At 37.6% G+C, this 22538-nt stretch overlaps 1 non-coding gene and 1 pseudogene across 1 annotated transcript; one reads left to right on the top strand and one right to left on the bottom strand.

The window, feature by feature from the left end:
• The first annotated feature begins 1979 nt into the window (after positions 1 to 1979).
• On the top strand, positions 1980 to 6748 carry LOC113874238 (annotated as a pseudogene).
• A 14591-nt stretch (positions 6749 to 21339) lies between these two features.
• LOC113848670 lies at positions 21340 to 21446 on the bottom strand. Its single transcript, XR_003501933.1, has one exon. It is a non-coding gene; the product is annotated as a small nucleolar RNA R71 (small nucleolar RNA).
• Between the last annotated feature and the right edge of the window lie 1092 nt (positions 21447 to 22538).

The raw sequence follows: 22538 nt of genomic DNA on the forward strand, positions 1-22538 counted from the left end.
AGATATTTTATTTGATTTTTATAAAGTTTTAATAGAAAAAAATAGATTTAGAGGCTGTAAATAACATTAAAACCTTATTTAGGTAGAAAACAATAGCTTTCTTAATTTTTGTCTTATTTCCATTAATTTTTGTGAATATATTTTGAAATTTTGATCATTTGAATAATTGTGCAGGGAATTCTAGACAAATTTCATGAATTTTTGGCTCTTTGAAAAAAATATGAACTGAGAGTAACTACTATCAAATACCAGAGTAATCACTCCAGGGAGCTAGTTTCAAGGGATAGGCCAGAGTAACCACTTTCAGATATCAGAGTGATCACTCCAGAAGCCCCAGACCCCAAGTGTCCTGCGCGTAAACACTCTCAGAAATGGGAGTAATCACTCCAGAGACGCCCAGAAGGAAGTGTCATGCGCGTGTTTACTCTCAGAAATGAGAGTAATCACTCCAGAAAGGGAAAAAGCTAAAGTTGTTGCGCGTGTTTACTCTCTTGTTTTACAGAGTGATCACTATGGGGCCATGTCAGACTTAGTATATATAGACTTTTAGAAATTAGGGTACGAGAGGCAATTTTCCTTAGATTCTTTTACCACTTTTGGAGCATTTTGCAGAGCTTAGGATTCTTGGGTGACAGCCAGGGATCCATTATAGGTTTTAATTTCCAATTTCCCTTGGATTCTCCTTGATTTTACATTAATGTTGCTTATGTTTCTACATTCTCTTCTTTCATTTGTGAAGCCCATCCATATGGAGGGCTAAATTCTCTTGTAATTCCTAGTCAACTCATATGGTTCTTGAATTCTTGAGTTTAATGGCAATATCACTCTTTCTTTCCTTGGATTTATTAACCCCAATCTCTGAATGAAATGAAATTTGCATGAGGGGAACATTGCTTAATGAACCCTAAATTACCCAACGAAATTCTAATCTAAAATTGCTTAATTTTGATTAATCTTTGAGATTGCTTAATCTTAGGGATAGAGAATTGGAGCCCATTAAGATGCTTAATTTTAATTGGGATACTAAAGTTAATTTTCGCTTGTTAAATTAACTTAATTCAAGGGAAAAATAGAGGATTATTGAATCATTTGAAAGAATAGGGATAGAACTCATTGATTGACTAGGGATTACTCTTTTTAATTGATTGAATTTCATTAGTTTACATTCTGTTCTTGATTAAAATCTAGAAATTGACAAACCTCCCCCCAATTTACTTGCTTTAAAATATATGTTTACACTTGTTCGATGTATGTTCCCAACCAAAAGTTCCTTGGAGATAACCTAGGACAACACCCTAGTATTGCATTTATATCTTGCATATTTGATGAGGATTAACGACAATCTTTGTGCATAACGAGTAGTGAAAAATCGTTCCATCAAATTGTCGCCGTTGCCGGGGAACTTTGGTGTTAATTTTCCATTGAACTTGTTAGTTGCTTTGTTTTAGTGTTCTGTTTCCTGTTTTTCTGCATTATTACTCTGTTTTTGCTGCATAATTCTGCAGCATTTGCTAGCGTGTGTTGTGTTTTCTTACAATTAATTACAATTCCTTTTCTGTTTTTGTTGCTTAACCTCTTTGCTTCATTTTACTGCACATAGACATTAGTTTTCTGCATAATTGTCATATGATTTTTTCTGCATTTTTTTTTTTTTGCTGTTTGATCTAGCTTACTTCTTTTCATTCCTTATAATTAGTTTCTAGTGCATGACCAGATCGAATCCTGGGTTCTTGTATCCACTTGACCCAGAGATTGATAGGACATTTCATAGTAGCATTAGAACACATAGGAATAGTTCTGAACATTTTGAAGAGTTTTCATCTCCTTCATCTATCTATTCATCACCCCATTCATTAGAATTTGGAATTGAAAACATGGCTGACATTGAAAGAACATTAAAGGAACTAGCTGCACCAGATGTAACATATCAAACTTTATGCATACAGTATCCTGATATTGATGCTCCTTTTGTTCTAAAAACTGGACTAATACACTTGTTGCCAAGATTTCATGGCCTTGCAGGTGAAGATCCGCACAAGCACCTCAAGGAGTTCCATATTGTTTGTTCAACTATGAGGCCACAAGGTGTGCCTGAGGAGCATGTCAAGTTAAAGGCTTTTCCATTCTCTCTGATGGATGCAGCCAAGGATTGGCTCTACTATCTCCCTCCAGGATCTATTGCTAGTTGGGACAACTTGAAGAGACTCTTCCTAGAGAAATTTTTTCCAGCATCAAGAGCTGCGTCCATAAGAAAGGAAATATGTGGGATAAGGCAACTTGAAAGAGAGACCCTCTATGAATATTGGGAAAGATTCAAGAGGTTGTGTGCTAGCTGCCCTCATCACCAAATTAGTGATCAATTGCTCATACAGTACTTCTATGAAGGACTGCACCCTATGGACCGAAGCATGATAGACGCCGTAAGTGGAGGGGCGTTGGTTGACAAAACTCCAATTGCAGCCCGGAATTTGATAGAGAATATGGCTGCCAACTCACAACAATTTGCAACAAGGCAAAATTCTTGTGTTACCAGAAATGTGAGTGAAGTTCAAGTTGCTGAGTCTAGTAAAATAGAACACAAGCTTGATGAATTGGCATCCATGGTGAAGCAATTGGCTTCTATGCAAAAGAGTGCTGCTGCATCCTCATCTGCTCCACCACCCATTCCAGCCATGTTGTGTGGTATTTGCTCAGCTACAGACCATTACACTGATAGCTGTCCTACACTACAAGAGTCTGATACTTTAGAAGGTAATCCTCAGGCCTATGCTGCAAATATTTACACTAATAAATTTCCTTTTCCAAATTCGCAGCAGCAGCCCAATTGGGATCTATCTTCCAATAGATATAACCCAGGCTGGAGGAACCATCCAAATTTGAGATGGGGGAACAATTCTCAACAACAGAACCAGCAGCACGGCACTCAATATCAAGCACATCATGCTGGCCCAAATAGATTCCATCCATCTCAACATCAACCACAACAAGCCCAACAACATCACCAACCATCTTCCTCACAACCAAATGCACCCCAGAAAAATGAACCATCACTGGAGGAGCTCATGAAGCAATTGACCATGAACAACATCACTTTCCAGCAAAGAACCGAGGCTAGTATTAAGACTTTGGAGAACCAAATGGGACAACTAGCCTCATCTCTGAACCAGATGCAATCTCAAGGTTCAGGAAACCTCCCTGCATAAACTGTAGCAAATCCTAAAAATGTGAGTGCAATCACTCTGAGGTCTGGAAAAGTGATGCAAGAGCCCATAGTGTCCAAAGAGAAAGGAGACCCAAAATGTGCTCCATCTACAGCTGATCTAAATGGAGAAGAAAAGGTTCAAGAACAACCAGGACCTACATCTGCCCAACCAAAGGTGGCAGAAAATGTTGATAGGCCAATTCCTCTACCATTTCCTCAGAGAGTTATCCAGCCAAGCAAGAAGATTGAAGAGGCTGAGAAAGAGATCCTTGAGACCTTCCGAAAGGTAGAGGTGAACATACCTCTACTAGATGCAATCAAGCAAATACCCAAGTACGCCAAGTTCTTGAAAGACTTATGCACCCATAGGAGGCGTCTTAAGGGTAATGAGAAGGTAAATATGGGTAGGAATGTTTCTGCACTCTTTGAAAAACAAAGGTCCACAATGCCTGAGAAATGTAAGGACCCAGGAACATTCACTATCCCATGCATTATTGGTAATAATATGATTGAGAATGCCATGCTAGATTTAGGAGCATCTATAAATGTCATGCCATTGTCCATTTTTACTTCACTGTCTCTTGGCCCTCTGCAGCCTACAGGTGTGGTTATTCAGTTAGCCAACAGAAGCATAACAAACCCAGCTGGGATTGTTGAAGATGTATTAGTCAGAGTGAATGATCTCATCTTCCCAGCTGACTTTTACATTTTGGACATGCAAGAGGGAGAATCAGTGAAAGGTGCTGCACCAATCATTTTGGGAAGACCGTTCTTGAAGACTGCAAGAACGAAAATTGATGTGCACGCTGGGACGCTCACTATGGAGTTTGGAGACAGCATTGTGCGCTTCAACATTTTGGACGCCATGAAGCATCCATTGGAAGAACACTCTGTTTTCCAAATTGATTTGCTGGATGATTTGATAGATGATCAATGTTCTGAATTTTTAGACGAAGATTTTGCTCTTAATTTTTCTGAATTTATAGACAATTCCAATTGTGAATACTGTAATAATTCTTCTGTATGTGACAATTGTATTTCTGACTTTTTGAATGTGAATTCTGCAACTTCTGTTATTGAGGAAATTGAAAAATCAATAGGGGAAGAATGTGATATTTTGAGTTCAGCAAGTATAATTGAATCTAACCCCTTTGACTTGAATGTTGCAGAAATTTCTTCTACTGAAAGTGCCAAGTCACTCCCCTCTGTGGAGCAATCTCCTACACTAGAGCTTAAACCATTGCCAAAGCATTTGAAATATGCCTATTTAGAGGAAAATGAGAAGCTCCCAGTGATAATCTCCACTAAGCTGAATATCAATCAAGAGGAGGAGCTCCTAGAAGTGATAAGGAGGCACAAGAAGGTTATAGGCTGGACGCTTGCTGATATTCCTGGAATCAGCCCCTCTCTTTGTATGCACAGAATATTATTGGAGGAGGGTGCTAAACCAGTGAGACAGCCTCAAAGGAGGGTAAATCCCATCATTTTAGATGTGGTGAAGAAAGAAGTCACCAAGTTGCTGCAAGCTGGGATTATCTACCCTATATCTGATAGCACTTGGGTCAGCCCGGTCCAAGTAGTTCCCAAGAAATCTGGACTCACTGTGGTGAAGAATGAAAAAGATGAGTTAATACCAACCAGAGTCCAGAACAGTTGGAGAGTCTGTATAGACTACCGGAGACTTAACCAAGCAACCCGGAAGGATCACTTCCCATTGCCTTTCATTGACCAGATGTTGGAAAGGTTGGCTGGTAAGTCTCACTATTGTTTCCTTGATGGTTTTTCTGGTTATTTTCAAATTTGTATAGCACCTGAAGACCAGGAAAAAACCACTTTTACATGTCCTTTTGGCACTTTTGCCTATAGGAGAATGCCGTTTGGCTTGTGCAATGCTCCAGGCACATTTCAAAGATGCATGCTCAGTATTTTTTCTGATTTAGTGGAGCATTGCATAGAAGTCTTTATGGATGACTTTACTGTATATGGCCCATCTTTTTCTGCATGTTTGGTTAATTTGGAAAAAATTTTTGAAAAGATGTATTGATACTAACCTTGTGCTAAATTTTGAAAAATGTCATTTCATGGTAGAACAAGGTGTAGTCTTAGGCCATATCATTTCTGAAAAGGGAATTGAAGTAGATCCCGCAAAACTTGATGTTATTGCACAACTACCTTACCCCTCTTGTGTTCGAGAGGTTCGTGCTTTTCTTGGTCATGCAGGGTTCTACAGGAGATTCATTAAGAACTTCTCCAAAATTGCCATTCCCTTGTCTAAGCTTTTGCAAAAGGAGGCTGAGTTCAATTTTGATGAAAAGTGCAAAGAAGCATTTAATATGCTTAAGGAAGCCCTGACTACCACACCCATCATACAACCTCCAGATTGGACCACACCATTTGAATTAATGTGTGATGCATCCAATTTTGCAGTGGGTGCTGCATTGACTCAGAGGGTTGGTAAGTTTCCTCACATCATTTATTATGCTTCTAGAACTTTGGATCAAGCACAATGTAATTATACCACAACTGAAAAAGAATTGTTGGCCATTTTTTTTGCACTAGATAAGTTTAGATCATATCTGTTAGGGTCAAAAGTTGTGGTTTTTACTGATCATTCTGCTTTGAAGTATTTACTGAGAAAGACAGATTCTAAGCCTAGGCTTATAAGATGGATGCTTCTACTTCAAGAGTTTAATCTGGAGATCAAGGATAGAAGCGGAACCCCAAAATCTGGTAGCTGACCACCTGAGCAGAATAGAGGGAGTTCCTAACCCTATTCCAATTTTAGATGATTTTCCTGATGAACAACTCTTAGAGTTGTATGCTTCACAGGCACCTTGGTACGCTGATATTGTTAACTTTCTTGCTGCAGGAGTTTTTCCAACAGATGCACCAAAAGCCAAAAAGGATAAGATAAGGAGTGATGCCAAACACTATGTTTGGGACGACCCTTATTTATGGAAATTCTGCAGTGACCAAGTTATTAGAAGATGTGTGCCTGATGAAGAGATCTCATCCATATTGCAGTTCTGTCATGCCTCAGCTGTAGGAGGTCATCAAGGACCCCAGAGGACTGCAAGAAAAGTATTGGATGCAGGACTATATTGGCCATCCATTTTCAAGGATTCATGGCAAGCATATTCCACCTGTGAAAGATGCCAGAGAGCAGGCGGAGTAATTACCTGGAGACAGGAGATGCCCCAGCAACCCATCCTGTACTGTGACATCTTTGATGTCTGGGGTATCGATTTTATGGGACCATTCCCTTCCTCTTTTGGTTTTCTGTATATACTTCTTGCTGTTGATTATGTCTCAAAATGGGTGGAAGCTAAAGCCACCAGGACTAATGATGCTAAAGTTGTTGCAGATTTTGTCCGTAGCAACTTGTTTTGTAGGTTTGGAATCCCTAGAGCCATCATTAGTGATCAAGGAAGTCATTTCTGCAATAGGACTATGGAAGTCTTATTGAAGAAATATGGAGTTGTGCACAAAGTTTCCACTGCCTATCACCCACAGACAAATGGGTAGGCTGAGCTCTCCAATAGGGAAATCAAGAAAATACTTGAGAGAGTAGTGCAGCCCCATAGAAAAGATTGGAGCCGCAGGCTTGATGATGCCTTGTGGGCACATCGAACAACATTTAAGACACCCTTGGGAATGTCACCATACAGGGTGGTCTATGGAAAAGCCTGCCATCTACCAGTTGAAGTAGAACACAAAGCTTACTGGGCAATAAAGACTTGCAATATCCATTATGACTCAGCTGAAGAGCAGAGGAAATTACAGCTGCAAGAGTTGGAGGAGCTACGTCTGGAGGCCTATGAGAACTCCAGAATTTACAAGGAAAAGACCAAACAATATCATGACAAGAAGATCTCAAGCAAAGAGTTCTACGTTGGTCAAAAGGTTCTTTTGTTTAATTCTCGTCTTAAACTCATGCCTGGAAAGCTCAAATCAAGATGGCTTGGACCTTTCACTGTTACGAAGGTATTTTCCCATGGTGCAGTGGAAATCATAAGTGACTCCACTAGCAAAAGCTTTATGGTGAATGGACATCGGCTGAAGCCATTCTTACAAAATTCAGTTACCTTGGAAGAAGTTGAGGAGATTGAACTGCACTCACCATGCACTAATCTCTCCTATAACCTATGGTCTGAGTAATCCACTTCATACGTCAAGCTAGTGACGTTAAAGAAGCGCTGTGTGAGAGGCAACTCACAAAAGATCTTAGGAATTTTTAGTTATTTTTCTGCAATAAATACTGGTCTTACATTTGAGCCTCTCTATTTTGATACTTCCTTGTCTTGGTACCTTGTTGCGTTAACTAATATGGTTTTTTCTGCATAATCTCCATTTTGGCAGAGTGAGATCATGATTGTGGGGGCTAAATGCTGCACAATGTCAAGCAAGTTTGAATGCAGCATGATGGTAAATATTTTTCAGGCTTAAGGCAATCCCCTTGGTAAGAAAACAAAAAAATCATCATGAAAGTAAGCACTTTCTTGAACAAAAGTAATCACTTTCAATTCTAACTTGTATTTTCACTCTCTTTAGTGAACACTCTCACATTTAATAGTGATTACTTTCATTGCATGTAAGCCCAAAGTGTTGCGCGTGTTTACTTTTAAAAATCATAGTGAACACTCCCAAGCCTTTTAGCACAGCGCCCAGGGTGAAGCTTCTGGAGTGTTTACTATTGAAAAGTTGACAGTAAACACGCGCAGAGCTTTTTACCCACTTTCACCCTGAAGCCTCTGGAGTGTTTACTATTCAAAAGTTGACAGTAAACACGCGCAGAGCTTTTTACACACCTTGATCTTAGAAGCCTCTGGAGTGTTTACTCTTGTAAAGTTGGTAGTAAACACGCGCAGACTCATTCCTCTTTTTGAACTTAGATGCCTCTGGAGTGTTTACTCTTAAAAAGCAGAGTGAACACGCCCAGCTCATTTGCACCAAAACCTTGTGCGCGTGTTCACTGTTAACTTTTGAGAGTAACCACTCTGGCCCCCCTATATATATATAGTGCTCACTCTTTCACACACTCTCACCCAAGTTGTGAACAATTCTCACTGCCATTCTCAAATTCATCCCCCTCCTCCATTCGTATTTGATTCATTGCCCCAAAGGTTCAGTTGCTCACATCTGTTTTGCACCTTGCACATCCAATTCAGGTAATTTTTAACTTTTAATTCCTGGAATTAGGGCTCTTGCTGTGAAATTAGGGATTTCAATTTCGCAACTTCCTGGACTGCAATTGGGTGTTTTAATCTGTTATTCCATCAATAATTCTGCATTTCAGACTTAATGGACCAGTCACTTGTGTTTAATTGCTGCACTTTCGATATTTTAAACCCTAGGGTAGTTGCCCTGTGCGCCCAGAATGCTCACTTTGGATATTCTGCATTTGGACCTTTTGGATTGAAATTGTTAACTTGCTGCAGTTATTAATTGGATGTTTGGATGATTGAAAGATGAAGGGGACATTTCATTTGATTGTTTTGCTGAATTGAGAAGTGTTACCTTAGGAGTAACCGCTCCCATTTGCAATAGTTTTCACTTTGAGTGTTCTGCTGTGCTGATATTTACATAGTTCAACTAGGATATGTAATTTTTAATTTTTGATGCATTTCCTGAATTCACTACTAATTACACAGTTCCCTTGTGTTATCCTAGTTATTTTGACAGCAATTAAGCCTTATAGTGATCATTGCCATGAACATAAGTAACCATTTTGTCTGCACCTCCCTCACCACAATGTGATATTTTGGGATTCTTTGTTGTCTTGAATGTGATAGATTGTTATCATTGCTGTACTTTTATGATACACATTCAATCACCCTTAAGCACCTCTTTCATGTTGCTGAAAATCTGCATAATCATACACTGCATAACACTATCTGTTCACTCTCATGCTCAAATGCATTCACTGACTATGTGTACAATTTCTGAAGCATGTATACTCACTCTGAACCTTCATCCACATGCTTAGCCTAGTTATTTTTGCAATCTGCTACATCATACCTGTCAGGACTAGATTCTAGAGTGATTACTGTGTGCCATGATCATCATTTTGCCATGTTCTTTACTGCATAAGTATAGTATATCTGCCACCACACATGCAGCAGCAGTTCTACACACTATTTCTTGTTAAGTTTGCCCTTTTGAACTGATATGTTTTAACCTTTTTGCATAAATTGTTGCTGCCCTGTGTCCAAAGTAGTTACTGTCATTCTACATAGTGAACACTTTGGCAGCACAACACCTCACAGTGCACACTCTGACATCACTTAAACTGTGAATCTGCAGCAACATGGCTAATACACCCAGGAAGACCACCCCTAGAGCCAAGAGAGCCAGAGCTGCTGGAGCTTCATCATCCAGACCCCCTCCTGCACATGACCCGAGGTTTCGCTCATTAGCTCATGAAGAATATTTCAGAACCAACATCCTGCAAAGGCAGATAGTGCAAGATCGTAACTTTGAGATCCAGGAGGGCACCTATACTCAATTTCAGGAGGAAATTCAGAGGAGGGGCTGGGATCTGTTTACCTCTTGTGCTGGAAATGGGTGGAAGGAGATCACCCAAGAATTTTATGCTAATGCAATGAGGGTAAAAGGAGACCAGCTGGCCCTTCGGCACACTATGGTAAGAGGTGTAGAAATTGATTTTTCTCTTTCTAACATTCAGAGGGTTCTGAACATACCTTCAGTGGAGAGGAGAGCTGGACAACTTGATTTCACTACATTCAGCTATCTAGAAGAGAAGGACTACAAGCCCATACTCCAGGCCATCTGTAAACCAGGAGAAAATTGGGAGTTTGACATGCAGCTCATGCCCAAGAATCTGACCACCAAACACCTCCTCCCACCAGCCAAGGTGTGGAGCATTTTCCTGCTAAGCTCCTTCATGCCAGTACGCCATTCCTCCACATTGGCTGTCAAAAGAGCTGAGCTTCTATATGCCATCCTCACTGGAATGCCAATCCATGTGGGAGACATTATAAGCAACTTCATCATGAGCATCTTAAGCACCAAGAGGGACTCCCTTGCTTTTCCTTCCATCATCACCATGCTTTGCCAGGATGCTGGAGTAGACATGGGTGAATATCAACAGAGAGTCAAAGCTGCCCCTCCCATCACTACTGCCATGGTGAAAGATCTTTTTAATGCTAAGAAGAAGTCTGCTGACCCAGGTCTCTCCCTCCCTGCTGAATATAGGAAGAGAAGCCAGTTGAATCTTAGAGAACAGGTCAAGCAAATAGCACTGAGGCAGGATGCAATCCATGCTGGCCAGAAATCCATGCTGACCTTCCTGGAAACTATGTCCCTCAATATAGGAAAGAAGCTGGGCATGACATCAGAACAGATTTATGACGCCCTTACCTTCACTGCCCCTTTCCTTAGAGCAGCAGTTAACCAGCATTTACCTCCATTCACCACCACCCATGCACCTGCAACTGAGAAGGATAACAGCTCCAGTTCTTCAGAGGAGGAGGAGGATGATGATGAGAATGATGACAATCTTTCATCCTCCAGCTTAAATGAAAATCTTATATAGCTTTGCTTTTCTTTCTGTCATTTATATTTCTACAATTTCTAGTTCATTTCCCTGTATTTAGTAAATACTCCTTTCATTGTAATTATCATCTTTAGTACTATTTTCCCCTTTATTTTCATACATCACCCCTTGAACACTCTTTGACGCTTTTATATATATACTATTTGCAGTTTAAATTCTATTCTTATACTCTGTGCTGAATCCTTTGTGCGTCTTTGTGCAGAGAATGCCCTCAGTAACATCAAGAGGAGCATGAAATTGATCTCTGAGTGTGACTCTGAAAGGGGGGTGATCTCTTTGCCTCTGTTTCGCATTGTTTAGTCTGTTTTTCCTACATAGTTCATAGGTAAAATACCAAAACAACCTCTTTGTTTCTTTACTTTTTATTTTTGATGAAATTTAGTTTTCTAATTCTGATTTTATATTCTGATCGCACTTCCTATTCAACTCAATCATTCTCTGTTTTGTCAACAATTATCGTTCTTACCACACTGAACATAGTTTCCTGTAAGGTGAACTGTATTCACATGTTGCTAAGAAATTATCTCTTTTACCATGGTAGAGAATTGGGCCTTAAAATTCTTTTTTGTGTGCACATTACATGTACTTTTGCATTCATCTTCTAGAACTTGCCCTGTTTCTTAATTGAATATGCATTGTACAACTTTTCATCTAGATGATTGAGGCCTTCTTTGCACATATCCACCCCAGAACACCCCCCACCAAATTTCCTTTGTTCTACAATCCCTTCTTTTGCTAAACTTAGCCTGCCAACATAGTTTCCTCCCCTTAAGAGAGATATTTCTTTTGAGTTGCGTCAAGAATGATTGCAAGAAACTAAGTTTGGGGTGCTAATTTTGACTATAGTTGCTTGAGGACAAGCAAGATCTTAAGTTTGGGGTGGTGAGCATTATACATGTCCATATTACATGTCAAAAAAAAAAATGCTTGAATTTGAAGAAAAGAATGATTGCCAAAGTCCAACGAATCGAAAAAAAAAATAATAATAATAAAATGAAGGAATGGAGGAAAAAGGAAAAGAAAAAGAAAAATACAGCTAGTCTTTTTGATAGAAAAAGAAGTTCCACATAAGGCAAAATAAAAAAAAAATGATGAAAGAATGCCTAAACCTCATAAATTGCATCCTTTAGTGCATTCCATTCTAGTTATTGTGCTCATTCACTCAAAAGAATTTTCCTTTCTAAAAAACCCACTTGAGCTTTTGCCATTCCTTGATAAAAAATTGAACCTAACCTAACCACATTTGTGACCAACAAAGCCCTTATGATAGGTGGTTCATTGTATCTAGACAAAGGAGATTGAGAATATGGGCAAGCATATGATAGGGTGAGGCAAAATGCATGAATTGAGAGAAACACTGAGCCTACAATATTAATGAGTGAGAGTGAAACACTATACTGTGAGCTGGATGATTTCTTTGCATTGTGTGGACTGCATGAAACCTTGCTGGACTTTTGTTTCGGTTTAGTGGGATTTTGCATGAAAATAGATGATATGAGTGTGATTGTTTTGTTGAATGAATCCATAATTTTGAAAATATTGGAAGTGCTAATTGGAGTCTAAGATTGGAATGGAAATCTTTGAGAAATTTTTTGGATAAATCCAACCCTTTACCTTCAATTTTCTTGAGTTTTAGTTTGCTTGAGGACAAGCAAAAGTTTAAGTTTGGGGTTGTGATGAATCCACACTTTATAGATATTTTATTTGATTTTTATAAAGTTTTAATAGAAAAAAATAGATTTAGAGGCTGTAAATAACATTAAAACCTTATTTAGGTAGAAAACAATAGCTTTCTTAATTTTTGTCTTATTTCCATTAATTTTTGTGAATATATTTTACAATTTTGATCATTTGAATAATTGTGCAGGGAATTCTAGACAAATTTCATGAATTTTTGGCTTTTTGAAAAAAATATGAACTGAGAGTAACTACTATCAGATACCAGAGTAATCACTCCAGGGAGCTAGTTTCAAGGGATAGGCCAGAGTAACCACTTTCAGATATCAGAGTGATCACTCCAGAAGCCCCAGACCCCAAGTCTCCTGCGCGTAAACACTCTCAGAAATGGGAGTAATCACTCCAGAGACGCCCAGAAGGAAGTGTCATGCGCGTGTTTACTCTCAGAAATGAGAGTAATCACTCCAGAAAGGGAAAAAGCTAAAGTTGTTGCGCGTGTTTACTCTCTTGTTTTACAGAGTGATCACTATGGGGCCATGTCAGACTTAGTATATATAGACTTTTAGAAATTAGGGTACGAGAGGCAATTTTCCTTAGATTCTTTTACCACTTTTGGAGCATTTTGCAGAGCTTAGGATTCTTGGGTGACAGCCAGGGATCCATTATAGGTTTTAATTTCCAATTTCCCTTGGATTCTCCTTGATTTTACATTAATGTTGCTTATGTTTCTACATTCTCTTCTTTCATTTGTGAAGCCCATCCATATGGAGGGCTAAATTCTCTTGTAATTCCTAGTCAACTCATATGGTTCTTGAATTCTTGAGTTTAATGGCAATATCACTATTTCTTTCCTTGGATTTATTAACCCCAATCTTTGAATGAAATGAAATTTGCATGAGGGGAACATTGCTTAATGAACCCTAAATTACCCAACGAAATTCTAATCTAAAATTGCTTAATTTTGATTAATCTTTGAGATTGCTTAATCTTAGGGATAGAGAATTGGAGCCCATTAAGATGCTTAATTTTAATTGGGATACTAAAGTTAATTTTCGCTTGTTAAATTAACTTAATTCAAGGGAAAAATAGAGGATTATTGAATCATTTGAAAGAATAAGGATAGAACTCATTGATTGACTAGGGATTACTCTTTTTAATTGATTGAATTTCATTAGTTTACATTCTGTTCTTGATTAAAATCTAGAAATTGACAAACCTCCCCCTAATTTACTTGCTTTAAAATATATATTTACACTTGTTCGATGTATGTTCCCAACCAAAAGTTCCTTGGAGATAACCTAGGACAACACCCTAGTATTGCATTTATATCTTGCATATTTGATGAGGATTAACGACAATCTTTGTGCATAACGAGTAGTGAAAAATCGTTCCATCACACACATGATAGAGGCCATGTTTGATATACTTAGTTAGCCTAAAATGCCTTCCCTTATGATTAATTGCCCTAGTTTACCCCTTTTGAGCTTAATATTCCCTTTTCTTGAGTTAACTTCCTTACACGCCTTGCTGAAAAACCAATTTTACCATTCAAATTGATCAAAGGCATTGTGAGTTTAATCAAGAATGAGTTTTAAAACTAAGTTTGGGGTAGCATCAAATTAAGTTGCTTGAGGACAAGCAAAATTTTAAGTTTGGGGTAGGGGAGTAGCAAGCTATCTAAGTTGAGTTCAAAAAGTCAGACCGAAAGAACAAAAGTGCTGCAGAAACATTAAAAATTATGCAGCAAAACTATGGAAGAGTTAAACATGTTGCAGTAAAATGTTGAAAAATAGAATCTGAGTTGAAAAGAGCAAAATGAAGATCAAAAAGAAGAAATTAGCAGTAAAATGTAGCAGAGAAGAAGAAAAAGGAAAATAAAAATTCTGCTGCACAAAAATGATTAGTCTGCTGCATAACTGAGGAATTTAATGTGAATTGATGCTAAACCAGACTAGCTTTAAAGTCATTCACTCAAAATGCTTCTGATCTTTTGAAATTGCAACTTGTTTCTTATTTTGTTCAGTATCTACCTTAACCTAAGCCCTGTTATAAACTTTAAAAAGTCCTCTTGATGTGTGATTGGCTGTACTAAGCAGAGGAGATAGAGAAATTGGGCAAGCATATGGTAGAGTGCAGTGAAATTGATGATTTAGAGTGAAAACAGCACTCAAACACTGTTGAGTGATGAGAGAAACACTGTCCAGTGAGAAGTGATCATGATTTTAATGTTTCTCACATGAACTTGGCTAATATATTCACTTAGATAGCAATTCTTGCTTAAAATTTGATGAATGCATTGAGATTGCAATGATGAGTAATTGGATGAATACCTTGATTGAAAATTTTACAGAAAACACAGAATTGCAAATTGAAAAAATTCTGATATAGCAGTTGTGAAATGGTTTCTGAAAAGTGGAAGAATTACCCTTGGTTTAATTTGATTTGCTTGAGGACAAGCAAAAATTCAAGTTTGGGGTAGTGATGAATCCATATTTTGACTGATATTTTAGCATAATTCTAACACAAATGATAAGAAAAATATATAAAGAAAGCAGAAAAACTTAGAAAAAGAGAAGGAATTGAATTTTGTTTACATATGTAGTTATTTTAGCAATTGTGAAATTTTTGCTTAGGAATTAAGTTTTTAATCTTGTTTTTGTAGGAATAAATTGAGCAAGGATCATGTTCTTGGAAGTTTGATGACAAGGAAGAGGAAAGAAGCAAGTCTGGACTCCAAAAACTCAAGAATAAGAAATTGCAGCCTGGGCGTAACCACTATTGTTATCAAAAGTGATCGTTCCAGAGAGTCTTCAACTTGGCGAACTGCGCGTAGTCACTTTTATCAGAAAAAGTGATAACGCGCAACTACCTTGGCTCTGTGTTGTCACTTTTATCATCCAGAGTGATAGTTCCAGAGAGCTCTCAATATCAGAAAAATGCGCGTGGCCACTATTTCTGGAAAAGTGTTAACGCGCAACCAAAAACTCTCTGCGTAATTACTTTTTCTCATAAAAGTGATAACGTGAAAATCTGAGAAATTTTATAAATACCAGAAGCGATCCGAAAAAAAGGGATTTTGTTCATTTTCAGTTTTTTTAGTTAGTTTCTGGTTAGAGGAAGTGAGAGAGAGGAGTGGGGATTCAGATCTTGGAGCTTCACGAAGAGGAATTGGAGTGGAGCAAGCTTCCATAGCGTTCCTGAGTTTCTTCTTCTCTTCTTCTCTTTCTTTTTCTTCTTCTGCTGCCATGGCTGTGTAATTCGTTCATAGTTAGGGATTGTAGATCTGAAATGAACATGTTGAATTGATTTGGATCTGGATTTCAAGCTTTGGAATAGATTGAGTGATTGATTCTGAACTTCACGTGTGAATTGAATGGAAATTTGATTAACTAAATTCAGAGGAACCTTTGTCAATGGAAATTGAATTTGTTCTTCAGATCTGAACCAATCACCGAGATTTTAGTTTTCTTAGGGATAAGGAACTTTGATCTTGCAATCTTTTGGTTTCTTACACTTAAAGCAACATTGAATTGAATTAGATCTAAGGAATTAGAATGGTTTAATTGAATGTTAGGTTCACTGAGTTAAGGAATTAACCTCTGAATAGTATAAAGTGAAACTGATTGTCATTCTTTCCAATTGCTTGTTAATTCAGAACTTTATTGATTAAACATTGGAGTTTTGGTGAAGCAATTCCCTAGCTATGGTTTCTCCCTCTGTTATCACATAACTGTGTGTGCATTGTCTTGTTTGCTGCAAGTTCATTTTACTTTAATTGTTCCAGTTTGCTGTTATTAGATGTTACCACTCTCCTTACAATTTCGAAAAAGCTTAAATGGTTATAATTCTATGAAGTGATACTTGAATCTAAATTCCCTGTGGAGACGATATTTGGATCTTAATTTTACTCATCACTTGCTGCAATCCTAGTGCACTTGCTAGTGTAGAAAGTAAACAACAGTATCCTTGGATGTCAGCTTCAAAACGCCACTGGAATGGGCTTAATCGGATGTCTGTGGACTGAGATACGGCCCAAATACTGTACCTTGCTCAGGATCCGCGACTGCAGCGTTCTGACTTTTTCCAGGCCCAGTTTTAGCTTCTTATCATCAGAATTGGTTTCTGACCTCTCCATAGGAATTGTGCACCTTTCTCTTAGCTTTCCTACAAATCATGAATCACAATGAAAGGAGTTCTACAACTCAAGATATGGTCCAGAAACCAAGACAGTATCAGAATTTGACAAATACTGGAAAAATTAAATAAAGCTCAAATAAAATTCAAACATCATAAAATGATCCAATTCAAACCAATTAGGCACAAAAGAGGATTAATGAGCTAGGAATGAGAGGAAATAAGGTTATAAAAATCCAATTGATCACGCACCAAAGAGGAGATCCAACAGGAATATCCAAGCTGGATCCACTGGAAACACTCCCAGGTCAAAGAAGGCCAGAACAGATGGTGCCTCAGCTTCCTCACCAATTGAAGTCTGTGACCCAAGGATTAGAAGTATTACCCATGAGAATTTCTTCATGGCAAATATTCTGAGGAGAAAGATTGTCCCAGACAGAGCTTTTGAAATAGCTGGAGACAATTACCCAGAATACAAGGAAGAAATTCAGAAGAGGGATTGGGAATCCTTCTGCTCCTTAGCTAGAATAGGTTGGAGGGAAATAACCTAGGAGTTTTATACCAATGCTGTGAGTTCAAAGGAGACAAATTCCCTAAGTTCAACACAATGGTAAAGGGGATGAGAGTGGACTTCACTCCTGCAAACATAAACAGGGTGCTGAACATCAATGCTGCAAAGCAGCCTGGACAGCTGGAGTTCAGTGTTTTTAAGAATAGCCCTGACAAGGACTATGTGGAAATTCTACAAAGGATTGGGCGGCCAAGAACAACATGGAAGCTGAACCAGTCCAAGAAGCCCAAATGCATTGTCACCAAACAACTGTTGCCATTTGCCAAAGTGTGGAGCACTTTCATTTTGAACTCCTTTATGCCAGTCAAGCACAGTTCAACATTGGCTGTGAAGAGAGCAGAACTTCTTTTTACAATAGTTAATTATTTCTATATTGATGTGGGAGAGGTCATCAGTGAATGCATTTTAAATATTTTGAAAACCAAGAGAGATTCACTTGCCTTTCCTTCATTAATAACTTTACTTTATGAGGATGCAGGGGTCAAAGTTGGAGATTACCAAGAGAGGATTAGATTTGTGCCTCCCATCTCTGTCTCCATGGTGAAAGAAATATATGCTACCACATCATGCACTGCAGCAGATCCCATTCCTTCTCAATTCAGAAAGGAAAAACCAATGATGATAAAGGACTCCTTGAAGCTAATGGCTGAGAGAGAAAACCAGTTAGCAGAGAGGCAGACTGAGCTGCACAGCAGTATCAAGTCTGGGATTATGCTGCTGGAATGTGTTAATGCTTAATATTGGTCAGAAAATGGGTGACCAAAGATGAAATGTATCACACTCTAGACTTGGCAGAGAATGCCCAGTAACTTTGCTCCTCAGTTTTCAAAGATATGCCAATCTACAGAACCCATTTTCCATAACCAGCTGAAGAAGTAGTGGAGGAGGAAGATGAGTAAGAAGAGGAAGAAGAATCCTCAGATGCTGAGGATGCAGCAGATGAATAGTTTAGGAATTTATTTTTTATCATTAGGAATTTTGTAAATTTCTGTAATTAAGTTTCAAATCTTTTTGGGGTTGTAATTACAATTTGGTACATTTTGGTTTAATTTTCACATCTCTATTTTGAATATCTATTAGCTTTCTAATTAATTGCCTATCTACTTGGTAATTGATAAATTTTTGGTGTTTTGTGCAGAAAATGTCACAATCACACATCACTCACACACAATAGATGCTCACACTTACACAAGTTGCCATGAAAAAGGGATTTTCATTCTCTACCTCTTGTTCATGTGTTAGCTTCACATTACACTGAATTGTTTCTGAAAAACACCAAAATACTAGAATAGATATTAAACTGCTGGTTGTGAATCAAATGAAGTCTAATTGATAATTCTGTGAACTATGTTTGAATTTTCTTTTAAAGTTGTTTTTCCCATTCTCAAAATGAGATCACACTTGTATTTTCAAAAAGAGGCAGTCTTGCCACTAGATGCATATAATTCTGAAAAAGAGAATTGTGAGTTCATTGATTTACATGTTCACTTACAAACCCTTAGTGAGACTTGAGCTGCATATTTTTCTTTCATGTGTGGTTAATTATAATTTCGCTGCAGCCTCTAGAACTTGCTGATAAATCCATATTTTACCATGATTTTAGCATAGTTTTTGGTTAATAATTAGGAAAATAGTTCTAAAATAAACTTGAAAAAATCACAAAAATAAAAGAATTAGTATAAATTGTTGTTTTGTTGAAATATTAAAAATTGTTTAGATTTTTGTAGGAGTTCATGCAAAAAGATGGAAAGTTGTTGAAAGTGCTTAAAGGAAGGAGTAAGAGCTGAAATTGAAGAAGAATAGTCAAAGAATGAAGATTTGAAGAAATCCTAAGAGTTGGGGCGTTACAACTCCAAGTGATTGGTGTTTGAACATGGAAAGAAAAAAATACAGCACTGGGTCTGCGTGGCTACTCTAGTGATGCGCGTTAACATTCCAGCAACTGAAACTGGATAACTGCCATTACATTGAAACGCACATCACCTGGCGCTTTGGTACGCAATGAAGCCTTGGCGCGCAAGAGCGCGTTGTAACTCATAGTACAGGGCGTGACAACGCACATCAGTTGAAGCCTTGGCGCTAAGAGCATGGGAACGCAGATCACATGCAGCCAAGGCATGCAACCGCGCGCCTTCACTCCAGCTACTGCGTGTTTTGGCGCAAAATTCTGCAACTTTATAACTTCTTCTTCTTGCCAATTTTTGGACGTTTGAAGCTTCTGTATCAATTTTAGAAGATTCCAGAACACCTGGGGATAACTAACTATCAGAATTTCAAGGGTTAAGTCAAAGAATTAGGGGAACTTTATAAATAGGAGTTAGAAACTTAGAAAAGAAGCTTTTTGTCATTTTTAGTTTTTGGAATTCATTTTGTAACCGTTTTAACTTCCAAGGGAAGTCAGAGGGAGAAGGGAGGAGGGACTTTTGTTCTTCTTTGGTAGAGGAGTCTGGGGGAAGGCAAAGTTATGGAGATGGCTCTCTGCTTTTCATCTTCTTTTCTTCTTGCTTCTCTCCATTTCATTGTAATGTGTTTCTAACTCTTTTTATTAGCGATTTATGGATCTAGAATTGATATATTGATTTCGTTTTGACTCTAAACTTTTAGTATTTGATTTGATTGAGGGATTAATTCTGTGTTTAATTGATCTTTAAATGGAAATTCAATTGATTAATCAAAGAGTAATCTTCACTAATGGAAATTGGGTTTGTTGCTTGGATCTGAATTAATCACCAAAACTATTGATTTTCTTAGGGATAAGTGGTCTTAGTTTTGCAATCTTTTGGTTCTAATTCATAATGCAATATTGAACTAAATTTGGCCTAAGGAATTAGGGAGATTTGGTTGAATATTAGGACCAATGAGTTGAGGAATCAATCTTTGGTTATTGTAAAGAGAAACTGATTGTCAATTAATCAATCAACTGCTTGAATGTTCAGAGGCAGAACTGAATTGATATTGATATTCTAGTGAAATAAATTCCTAACTTTCATCCATTCGTAATTCATTCTAATAGTACAAGTCAACATTCTGTTTTTAACAATTTCTCATTTCTTTAATTTTGAATTTGACTTTCTTGCATATTGAAATCTGTTCAATGAATTGTTTGGTGCAAATGGTTATTATCTTGTGAATTGATGATTAAAAATAAGATCTTAGAGGACGATACTTGGGACTCAATCTGATCCCCACATTTTATAACTTGCTACAACTACCTAGTACACTTGCTAGTAATGAATTACACCATTTAAGTACTACGATAGAATGCGTGTATCAAGTTTTTGGCACCGTTGCCAGAGATCTTAATTTTTAACATCATTAGTAATTAGAGGATACCTAGATTGTACCACTACTTTCTATTTTAATTCAGTTCTGTTTGATAGTTCAATTTCGTATTAAGTTTTGGTAGTGATTTTACATATATTAGTTGTTATTATTTTAATTTTTGTAATACTGCATTGCTGTTCTATTTTTAAATAAACAGAGGTTATCTTTTAGCTCTTGAAGAATATTTTGATTGTAATTTCTCTGCACTTCATTGCTCTGTGTTTTAATCAAAGTTCAAGTATTAGTGTTTGTGTTTAGTTTTCCTTGTGTTATATGCGTGGGAAGAATGAAGACAAATTTGTTCTTGTATTTGATCCGGACATAGACAAAACTTTGAGAAGGATAAGGAACAAATTAAGGGCAGAGAACTCGGCTAAAAAGAAGCAGAATTCGCAGTTTACACCTTCTTCACCAAACTCAGCAGAAAAATAAGCCAATTCTCCAACTTCATCTGTAAATTCAGAAACAAAGATGGCTGAACCACATAAACAAAGGACTGTAGGAGACTATGGAGTACCTAATATGCATGGATACAATTCTTCTATTGTCAGACCAACCATTCAAGCCAACCATTTCGAGATTAAACCTGCCTTACTTCACTTAGTTCAACAAGATCAATTTTCTAGTTTTATTTCAAATGATCCTAACTTGCATATTTCTAATTTTCTGCAGTTATGTGATACCATAAGGATCAATGGAGTTAGCGAAGATGCAATCAGATTAAGATTGTTTCCATTTTCCTTGAGGGACAAGGCAAAATGTTGGCTCCAAGCCCAACCACAAGGGAGCATAACTACTTGGACAGATCTAGTCAATAAATTTTTCTCTAAATATTTTCCACCTTCTAAGGTTGCAAAGCTAAGAGGAGAGATCACATCCTTCATGCGGCAAGAAGGAGAAACTTTATATGAGGCATGGGAGCGATACAAGGAACTCTTGAGAAGATGCCCACACCATTGCATACCGGAATGGATGCAACTTGAAACCTTCTATAATGGGATGAATCTAGCAACTAGAACAATGATAGATGCAGCTGCAGGAGGTTCTTTGAACACCAAATCACTAGAAGAAGCTCAAGGAATTATAGATATGATGGCCTCCTCCATGCATCAAAGCTGTAGTTTGAGACAATTAACAAGGAGTAGTGGCTATGAGGCAAAACTTCTTGAGACCTTTTTGACTCAAAATTAGCTGCAAAACCAATTGTTTTCTGAACAAATAGTATAATGATCCTTCTAATACTAAAGCTCTGATATCACTTTATTAATGTAGTAACTCAGAAAACACCAAAATCTGGTAATTTTTTTTTCTTCAAACATAAAAATATATGTATAGGTTCCCTTTTTCTGGAAAAAGAGAGTTAATATACATATCTCGTTCAACATCTAACCATACCATAGCTAATTATCATTCCACATTTCAATCTCAACAACATAATAGAGTAAGAATAGACACAACTCATAATATGATAACACCTCGATATATTAAATATCAGTTTGGCAGCATAGTCAAGTACTTAGTCATAATTAAAGATGATTAGCATTATCCAAATACAAAACATAACAGAATAAGACCAGACTTCCTAAGAGCAGTTCCCCTAATGCATAAGCAAATAAAACATCAGTCATGAGGAGAGTAATGCCTAATGGGATTCAACTCCTCAGAAGAAGTAGGGGAAGAAAAACTAAAAGTAGAAGCGGGATCTTTATCATTCTCCTCGATCCATTCAGCAGCGCGAGGGGTGAACAAGTAGTAGGTATCCTCTTCAGAAGGTAGGTTCTATGCCTTCACCTTGTTCATGTCCATCTATATAGATAAAAGGAAAGCGATACGAAACAACACAAACAAGGGGTGAGTTCTCCAAACACAAACATCATATATAGCCATACCCCGAGGAAGGCGACGTACAGTCACATCTCAATCTAACAATCCACATTCAGCATCATCAAAGGTTCAATCATATAATAGGGAGATAAATGTAATCATAATCATAACAAATCTCATGAATATTCAATCATCCCTAATAGTAATGCACATGATGCATGAATGTAGGT

This window comes from Abrus precatorius, unplaced genomic scaffold (assembly GCF_003935025.1).
Source record: "Abrus precatorius isolate BTA unplaced genomic scaffold, Abrus_2018 Scaffold8, whole genome shotgun sequence".
NCBI lineage: Eukaryota > Viridiplantae > Streptophyta > Magnoliopsida > Fabales > Fabaceae > Abrus > Abrus precatorius.